We start from the raw sequence: 10,515 nt of genomic DNA on the forward strand, positions 1-10,515 counted from the left end.
AATCGCTGAACTAGACTGGCTAGAGATGCACATACATTTCTGTCCCAAGCTTCGTAACTCCAAAACCTGCATCCAGTCCTAAATTTCCCTTTCTGTATCTTGTGATCCTTACACTAGAGCAGCGGTTCTCAGCCTGTGGGTCGCGACCCCTTTGGGAGTCGAACGACCCTTTCACAGGGGGCGCCTCAGACCATTGGAAAACACATATAATTACATATTGGTTTTGTGATTAATCACTATGCTTTACTTATGTTCAATTGGTAACAATAAAAGAACATCCTGCATATCAGATATTTACATGACGATTCATAACAGTAGCAACATTACAGTGATGAAGTAGCAACGAAAATAATTTTATGGCTGGGGGTCGCCACAACATGAGGAACTGTATTAAAGGGTCGCGGCGTTAGGAAGGTTGAGAACCACTGCACTAGGGTGACTTCATGGGGGAAGGATCTTCAAATTGTGTGACCAAACAGGAAAATCATTCCTTTTTAATTATAGAATAATTGCATATTCATTAGGGTCAACAATCAACATTTTTTTTTTTTTTGGTTAATCCTCACCCACAGAAATTTTTCCATTGATTTTTAGAAAGAGTGGAAGGGAGGGGAAGAGACAGAAACGTGGATTGATTGCCTCCCACATGTGCCCTGACAGGGTGGGAATCTCCAACCAAGGTACATGACCTTGACCTTAATCGAACCCTGGACCCTTCAATCCAAGGGCCAAACCGGTTAGGGCAAAGTATTATGGTTTGTTATCATAAGATCCTTTCAATACAACAGCACCCCCAAAGTTTAGCTTTTTTTATCTTTTTAAATATATTTTATTGATTTTTTTACAGAGAGGACGGGAGACAGACAGAGAGTTAGAAACATCGATGAGAGAGAAACATCGATCAGCTGCCTCCTGCACACTCCCCACTGGGGATGCGCCCACAACCTAGGTGCATGCCCCTGACCGGAATCGAACCTGGGACCCTTCAGTCCGCAGGCCGACGCTCTATCCACTGAGCCAAACCGGTTTCGGCAAAGTTTAGCTTTTTAAATGAGGTTCTAGTTTGTTCTGCCTATAACTGTCCTAATACAGTTTTGCCTTGAAAAAATAAACATGGTCTGCCTGTATTTGAACAACAGTTCAGTACAGGCACTGTGCACAGGGCTTCACTCAATCACATGCATGTGTCACACTTGTGAAGGGTGTTGTAATTCTCATTTTCTGGGTGAGATGGGGCTGGATGGATAGAAGTAGCCACTGGCTCTGTCCCAAGTGCTTTATGTTAAATCACTACAGCCCGTAAGATACTGTTGAAGAAACTGAGGCATAGAGATGTTAAATAAGTAACTTGTCTTCAGTCATTCATTAAATAAGAGCAGGACTCAGACTCAGGTCTTTTTATTTTTAATATATTTTTTTATTGATTTAAGAGAGGAAGGGAGAAAGAGAGAGAAACATCAGTGATGAGAAAGAATCATTGATTGGCTGTCTCCTGCACAGATTAAGCCCACAACCCAGGCATGTGCCCTTGACCAGAATGGAACCTGGGACCCTGCAGTCCACAGGCCAACGCTCTATCCACTGAGCTAAAACCAGCTAGGGCAGATTCAGGTCTTTTTTGACTAGACAGTATAGCAAAGAACGTGATGGATTGAAAAGTCATGTTTTCACAATACAGTGCACTTTTTTAAAATAATATATTTTCTCCTTTTTAAAAAAAAATATTTTTATTGTCCAGCTGGTGTGGCTCAATGGTTGAGCATCGACCTATATGAATCAGGAGGTCACGGTTCGATTCCCAGTCAGGGCACATACCCAGGTTGTGGGCTCGATCCCAGTGTGGGGCTTGCAGGGGGCAGCTGATAAATTATTCTCTCCTATCATTGATGTTTCTTTCTCTCCCTCTCCCTTCCTCTCTGAAATCTGCCCCCAGGCTTGCCTGCCCCTCTCCAGTCCATTCTCTAGCACACAGGCAAAGAGATCTCAAAAGATAAACAGCTGCTTAGTCTGTCAGTGAAATGCTCTGAAAAGCTCTGCCAAATTCAGCACGTGCCCTGACCGGTTTGGCTCAATGGATAGAGCGTCAGCCTGAGGACTGAAAGTCCCAGGTTCGATTCCGGTCAAGGGCATGTACCTTGGTTGCGGGCACATCCCCAGTGGGGATGTGCAGGAGGCAGCTGATCGATGTTTCTCTCTCATCGATGTTTCTAACTCTCTATCCCTCTCCTTTCCTCTCTGTAAAAATCAATAAAATATATTTTTTTAAAAAAATTCAGCACGTGTTTAGCTCTCACTGCCCCACTTCTTGTCCTCCAGGACCTTCTCTGGACCCCGACACCCTTGATCATGGGCTTTTCAATATGCTGTTGCCTCTTTCCAGAACCCAGTCCTCCCTTCACCCCTCTCATTACTACTATAGCCAAAATCAGTTTGGCTTGGTGGATAGAGCGTCGGCCTGCAGACTCAAGGGTCGCAGGTTCGATTCCGGCCAAGGGCATGTACCTTGGTTGTGGGCACATACCCAGTAGGAGGTGTGCAGGAGGCAGCTGGTCGATGTTTCTCTCTCATGGATGTTTCTAACACTCTATCCCTCTCCCTTCCTCTTTGTAAAAAATCAATAAAATATATATTAAAAAAATGATTAAAAGAATCCTACTATAAATGTTCTCCTGCCCTTTGCTTTTGTAACTTATTATAGTTTGAAAGATCTTTCTTTTAGGATCACATAGAAATCACAGCATCTATTTGACAGTATTTATTAATATCCTCCTGGGGTGATAGTTGTCACCCTGTCCCACATCCTGTAAGTATTTCTTTGCTTCCCCTGGTCTTCCTGTATTTTTCCCCCTTGCTGCTTCACCTAATGTGCTGCATGCAGTCTCTGCTTCTACATTTTCTGCTGCTGCTGCTCTTGCTTGAGGCCTGCTGGTGGCCTCCATGCCAGGGAGAGATTACCATCACTCTTGGCTGCTTCAATAAGGATGCCACAGTGCTGGGATAGCAGAGTTCATTGACAAAATTAGAACCCCAACAGATCTTCACAGGCTGGAACCCAACTAGTTGACATTTAACAGAGATAAATATAGGGTCTTATGTATTGGTGTTAAAATACAGAAAACTTGCAGTGGTGTAATTTGAGAGAGGTTCTGTAAAGCACTATAAAAGTGTAGTTTTTAAACTATCCTAAACCTAGTCCTAGAATTATTTTTTTTTGTTTTTAATTCTTTATTATTGTAAGTGTGTCTCCTTTTCCCTCCCCCCATTGACCTCTAGTCCTAGAATTTTAAGTAAGTTCTATAAAAGACCTTGGTGTCATCATTCTTCATAGGCTCTCATTTACAAAGCTCTCTCTTTGAGCTAGGAAAAGCTTGCTGGTAAGTTTAAAATGTATTTTCTTAAATATATCTTCATTTGAACTAAATCTGACTGCCTAAAACAGGTAACTTCTTTCCTAGTAAATTGTTTAACATGCTAGGCACCAGGATAAGGTTGTGAATGAGCCTGAGAAGAAGATAGATACAAAGGAAAAATGACTAGCATCTTCAGAGGCAGAGGCATGAAAACATGGGGGATGTTCTGTGCACCTAAACTGTTCTAGCTCTTTGATACAGTCAGTTGGTGTTTTCACCAAGAGTCTTGTGTAAACACAGCTGTAACTCTCTCAGACTACTTACTGTCCCTAAGCCCCTTTTTTAAATTTTATATTTATTCTATTTATTTATTTGGATAATCTTCACCCAAGGATATTTTTTCCATTGATTTTTTTTTTAATATATTTTTACCGCGCCCGGCTAGCTCAGTCGGTAGAGCATGAGACTCTTAATATATTTTTGTTGATTTCGTGGGTTCTTAAACTGGACCGGAGGGCCGGAACAAAAGCATGGATGGAGTGTTTGTGTGAACTAATATAAATTCAAAGTAAACATCATTACATAAAAGGGTACGGTCTTTTTTTTCAATAGTTTTATTCATTTCAAACGGGCCGGATCCAGCCCGTGGGCCGTAGTTTGCCCACGGCTGATCTAGGGCATCCCCGTTGATTTTAGAAAGAATGGAAGGGATGGAGAGACAGAGAGACATCAGTGTGACAGAGCCCCATTGATTGGTGGCCTCCTGCGCGTGACCCGACCAGGAATCAAGCGTGCAACAGAGGTACACGCCCTTGACCAGAATCAAACCCAGGACCTTCCAGTCTGTGGGCCAATGCTCTAACCACTGAGCACAGGGAACCCTATGGGGATGAGGGCTGGGCCTTCCTGGAGCTTGGCACTGCTCCTGTACCCTGTCAGCCCAGAAAGGCAGGGTGGCCAAGCTGTGCATCTGCCTCAGTTGCAGGACGCCATGCAGCACCCTGCAGAGTCAACACCAAGATGGCTGAGAAGTTGCTGCAGTGGTTCCCGGAGGAGGGCGAGCAGGAGTGCTTCGCAGCCTCACCCTTCACCTGCTACAGCCTGCTTCCCCGAATGTGAGGTTGGAGCTGGCCTGGAGGCACAACCTGGTGGACCTGGCCATGACCTGCTTCACCCAGGTGATGAGGGAGTACCTTAGCAAAGTAAGTGCCTGCCCTTGTGTGGCTCCTTGGCCCCTGGTTGTGACTCTGGCTCTGGTCTGCAGAGGCCAGCCCAGATTGCCCAGCCTGCCCAGGCTGCTGCTGGGAGAAGCCTCTTGCCTTCGCACTTGATTTTCTGCCCAGTGTTATTATTTCCAGAAAATCACCATGGGTTGGTGGGGAGCTGGATAGAACTGAGCACTTGCCCTCACAGTTGTTCCACACAGTGGAGCGGGGAGGCCGAGGGGGATGCAGTGATTTCACCCACCACCAGAGGGCCCAGGGACAACTGGTGTGGGCCAACTACCTCTCAGCACCAGCTATTGGCAATGGGAGGAGCACTTAATAGGAATGTGAACATGGATTTAAGCCTTTAACACTTTAATGAGGGAAACAGTCATCCCCTCTACAGCTGCAGACACTGGGGTTCAGGTCCAAAGCTGACAGGTGAAGGGGGTGGAGGGTTTAGACACAAGTCTTCCTGGCCCAGAGGCCATACTTATGTCTTGGCACATCACTTCGGCCATTCCAGATAGCACTGGGTGTCCCTAGTGTGCCATTCCAGCTTTCTTTGCAGGTCAATGAGCTGTTTAATGAGGTGACAGTGTCTCATTTCAACTCCGTGTGTGTCGAAGCCCTAGGAGTCACTGTTTAGGCCAGTGATGGCGAACCTATGACACGCGTGTTAGAGGTGACACGCGAACTCATTTTTTTGGTTGATTTTTCTTTGTTAAATGGCATTTAAATATATAAAATAAATATCAAAAACATAAATCTTTGTTTTACTATGGTAGCAAATATCAAAACATTTCTATATGTGACACGGCACCAGAATTAAGTTAGGGTTTTCCAAAATGCTGACACGCCGAGCTCAAAAGGTTCGCCATCACTGGCCTAGGGCCTAGCTGTAGCCAATCTCCAGAGACCCATGTCATCTGGCCCGATTTGTTTCCAAGTCTGCAGAAAAGCAATCACTCAACAGTGCCTACTTGCCCATCGAGCCACATTCCTAACCTCCTTCCAGCCAGATGGAGGCAATGCCAACAAGCCGCAGGCCAAGGCTTCTCCCAATGTGCATGGAAGGGAGGAGCCGCCCAGGATTAGTGTGGGGGTTAGGGAAAAACGGAGTGTGTGGGGCCTGGTGCTACCAGCTTTGGCCTACACAGGCTTCCTCTGGGCCATCTCAGGGCCATTCAAGGCCATGGCCATGCTGCAGGAGGAGGGACCCACAAAGTGTGCCTTCTTGCTGGAAGGACCCTGGTCCCTGGCCCAGGGTCCCCAGACATCTTCCCTAGTCCTGGAAAGCAGGAGCTGCCATGGTGCCTGCCCTCAGTCCTGCCCCACATGCCTCTGGTGGCCCCCAGCCAGATGCCTTGTCACCTGGTGGGAGAGGAGGGTGCTCACAAGGGATCTCTCTGGCAGTGGTAGAGTGTAAGTGGTTCTTGGTGGCTAGGGCCCAGCAGACTGGACACTGTTGTGAGGCAGAAGGGTCCAGACAAGAATGCCACAGCCCCTTCCTGACTAGATCCTGGTCCCAGGCTTCTTGTCTCATCTGAGAAGCTCAATGGCCATCCCTCGCTGAGAACCGTCTGCTCCACAGGGCTCTCCCAGTACAGCCAGCTGAAGGCAGAGAGGACAAGTTGTGAGAGGACAGCTTTCTTGCTCCTTCCTTAGCTCAGATCCCATGGAGGGAAGAGGAAAAGGAGCCCTGGGCTGGCATCAGAGCTGCCTCTGCTAGGGTTCTGGTGCCTTGCCTGCGCTCTCCCAGACCCGAGTGCACACAGGGCACATCATTGTTTCTCCGTTCGTAACCATGTGCTTGTTTGCGGGGGGCGGGGGGTCCAAACACGCAGTTGCTGTCACTCCTTCTAGCACAGTACATCCCCCATGGCACCACCTCATTCTATTCCCTCTCCATCTGTCTGTTCCAGCCTGTGGGCACTGCACCTGGTGAAGCCTCAAAGAAAGGCAAAGTGCAGTTTGTCTTCAGATGGCTGTCACAGCCCTGCCTCTCGGATGGGGCATCCTCTTTGCCAGGTGGAGGGCCCCAGGTGTAAGGTGACCAGTATCCTTAGAAGCGGTGAGCAGCCTGGACTCTAGAAGCAGGAGCTGCTGCATTATCTCAGCAGTGTCCCTGTGTCCAGAGGAGGACTCAGCCCTGTGAGTCATGGCCCACTCACAGCTCACTGCTCCAGTGCCCCTGGTGGTCTAGTGTCCACTTGGGAAGTACAGGGATGGAATAGCACCTGGGTTCATCGAGGCCCCAATGGGCACTCATATCTCCACCGAGTTAGAGGGGCTTCATTTTGTGGAATGAAGTGGTCACTGTCAGTGCAGCAGTGTGCCTGTCTTCAGCTCTAAATCTCCTCGAGGCTATGTGCTTGCCTCCCAAGTTCACCTCCAGGCCAAGACTGCCTGTGGCCTGTAAGGCAGGCACTCACATGCTCTTGGCCTCTTCCTCTGCTTTGCAGGGACAGACTAGATACCTCGGAGAGTCTGCACAGGTGAAAGAAGTATGTGGTAGAGCCCACCCCTCTCCTGTTCAGTAGGTGGCATCCCATAGCTCCTGTCCCCTGTCCCTGGCTGGGATTCAGATTGGGGTGGGAATGGACAGTGTGGGGGATGAGGACCACAATGGCTACCAGATGTAGAGAAGGCAGAAGGTCAGTGATCCAAGAATGTTGAAGAGGCACCACCACTGTCCTCCCTTCTCTGAGGACAAATACCTCCTGGTGGGAGTGCCCTTGCCTATTCTTGTGCCTGGCAACTGCCCTGTTTCAAGCTACTGTTGTGTGCGTCTGTCTGGCCCCTGACAGGCTATTATTGCCTTTGCACTTGAGAACCTGCCTAAATGGCCTGGCCATTCCGTAGACAGGCCATTTTGTATCCACTGCACAGAGAGGCTAATGGTTCCTAGAATGCATTTGCTGGACTAACATAGGCCTGAAGGTATAATGTGAGCACTCAACACGTGAGTCTTCCACCAGCTGTGTGCTCCTTGGGGGTCATGGTGCCCACCTGCCATTAATATCAAACTGTTATGTTTTGTTTGTTTGTTTTCAATCTGTTTTTTTTAGATATCGATGGGCATTGGTGAGACCCAACCAGTTTAGCTAAGTAAGTGCCCTACTTGGGGATGAGCTTACCCTCCAGAGTTGGCCCTACAACAGCAGCTCCCACAGTCCTTGCCTCCGGCATCTGCTTTTGGAGCCCCAGCCTCTGGATCAAGCATGTCAAACTCAAAGGCTAACACGGGCCAAATAAACAAGGTTGAAGTTTATGTGGGCCACAAAAAGACAAAAGCTTTAATTTTCATAGAAACAGGTTTATGTCAATAGAGACATGCTGAATACAAAGGGCTGAAATAAATGAGTAATCATTAACATGAAATAATAGAACATTTTAATAAAATTATTTTTTCTTGAATATTAACTTACCAGACATTGAATAACTGCACAAAGTAAGCATAACGCAGATAAACCTATTTTTCTTGTTCTCCAAAAGTGAAATATTTCCTGTTACGCACACCAAACAAGTCAGTCCAAGACAAATGATGTGGCAATCAGCTACTAAAATATTCGCTGCTAGTATTGGTGGAGAGAAATGGTGCGCCTGTGCATAAAGCGCGTAAGGAAAATGAATTCAACACCATTATAGTAATCAGTCATTAGCGAACGTTGTAGTTCGTTATTATGTATAACAATATTGTAAAAATTAAGTTATGAAATTTTTATTCAAACGGTTCTTACAGCCTTAGCCAGTTTGGCTCAGTGGATAGAGCATCAGCCTGCAGACTAAAAGGTCCCAGATTCAATTCTGGTCAAGGACACCTGCCCTGGTTGCAGTCTCGATCCCCAGTGTGGGAGTGTGCAGGAGGCAGCCAATCAATGATTCTCTCTCATCATTGATGTTTCTATCTCTCTCCTCTCCCTCTCTGAAATCAAAAATATATTTTAAAAATAAAATAAAAAAATAAAGTGAGAGGCATGTGACTCTTCCTTTTACTTGAACACTGAGAGGCCGTTGTAGGGTTATTAATTGGCCTAATTTCAATATTATTTTGTCTCAGGACAAGGTCGCTTAGACACTTAAGAGCTTTCAGAGAAATTATGAACTGATACATGAATGAATAGAGTTAAGATTCGTACGGTTCCTTGCTGTGGTGGCTGAGAGCAGACATACGACCGGAACGGTAAAAAAGCTTTGGTGGCTGAGAGTAGACAAACGACCGCAAAGGGTTAAAAAGAAAAACGTTTCTTACATTGTGGGGAGCCAGCAACAGGCCATGGCATACTCAGCCCCAGGGCGCCTTATGTGCCATTCCAGCTCAGCCTGGTTCAGTGACCCTGAGTGGGGTGTGAAAGGATTGAGAAAAGACAGACAAGAGAATAATACAGTGGGGCCTTGACTTACGAGTTTATTTCATTCTGAGACTGACCTCGTTAAGGAGCTCGTTAACTCAAATTACTATCAACTCAATGCAAAAAAATCGGAGGAGAGACAGCTGGTATCTCAAAAAGCTCGTTAGTCGAGACACTCGTAAGCCAAGGCCCCACTGTAGCTGGGTCTCGGTGGGACTCTGCCTCCCTGATGAGACAACCACAGCACTCACAAGCCGTCTTTATTTTATAGCAGATGCCAGGAGGCAAAGTAGGGGCGTGATCACGTTGTCTCGTGAGTTTCAACCTCACTCAACTACATGCACCCGAACTCTATCACAGGGCACGTGGGGCTACGTGTTTGGACCATAGGTTCAAGCTTACAACCACAGCCGTTGGCTATAATTGTGCTGGGAGGGCCCTGCCCTCCAGCTGGGACTTGCACGTGGCAATGAGAGGACCCTGTCCTTTCATTAGTCCGAGGTTTGAACCTGGCCAGAACGCCGTAACCGCGCCCCACATTACATACTGTTATATTGCCTGGCCTGCAAAAATATTCATTGTGGGCCTTGAGTTTGACATGCTCGCTCTGGATCGTGAGGACTAGACTGCAACCCTGCTCCTTCGGGGCCTGGCCACTTGGGGGCAGCAGGAGCCCTGCTCATCCTTGGCTTCTCCCTCTGCAAGCCTGCAGCTATGCTGACGGCAGGCCCTCCTCCTGGACGAGCCCCCGTGGCTCCCCCTGTGGCTGTTCCTGCCATTGCCCAGCCTCCTGTGTATGGCCCCAGCCTGTAGTGGCCACTTGGTGGCAACACTTCCTCTACCGATTTAACCTCTTCAAGGAGCACAGAGGACCCGGATACAAGGTGGAGACACCTGGATGTTATTTTTGCTGAGACCCAATGCTTGCAGCCACTGAGCCATCCCAGAACCTGAGGGTGTCAACGTAACCCTTGACTCCCTAAGACCACCAGCTCCAGGTGCCAGGCAGGGAGGTCAGCGCAAGTCTTCAGCCCCGCCAGCATCCTGAGGAGTTGTCTGCAATGAGCCCCCAGCACCTGGGGGAGGGGCGCCTTCTCCATTGGCGCCGGCACTGGCGAGCTGCCCTCCCGGGTCACTCTGCAGACACTGCTGACGCGAACCCCTAGTCCACCCGTCTGATCTGGCCTTGGGCCTCCTGCCGATCATGAACATTAAAGTCGGTTTATCAAGGCAAAGCTTCCCTGCTTGGTGCTGGTCTGGGTCGGAGGGCACGAAATCTGCTGGGTCCTCTGGGGTTGGGGGACCTGCCTCCCCACAGGGCAGCCGCCCCGGGAGATACAGCGGGTGTGCTGGGGGTCTAAGGGGGCACTGCTTGGAGCTCTAGGTCCCGGAAGGGGAGTGGTAACGGCCGAGCCCGCAGGTGTGGGAAGGCCAAACCCTCAAACAGCAAGGATGGGGCTGGCCCACGCGTCTCCCCGCCGCCCTCCTTGTGAAATGATTTCAGATGAGAAGGAGTTAGATCATGTGGGGCCAGTGGGACGGGTGGAGAAGTCTAGATGTTATTATAAAGTACAGTGTAAAGCTAGAGGAGGTTTCAAACTAGGA

Source organism: Myotis davidii, unplaced genomic scaffold, assembly GCF_000327345.1.
Source record: "Myotis davidii unplaced genomic scaffold, ASM32734v1 scaffold223, whole genome shotgun sequence".
Lineage (NCBI taxonomy): Eukaryota > Metazoa > Chordata > Mammalia > Chiroptera > Vespertilionidae > Myotis > Myotis davidii.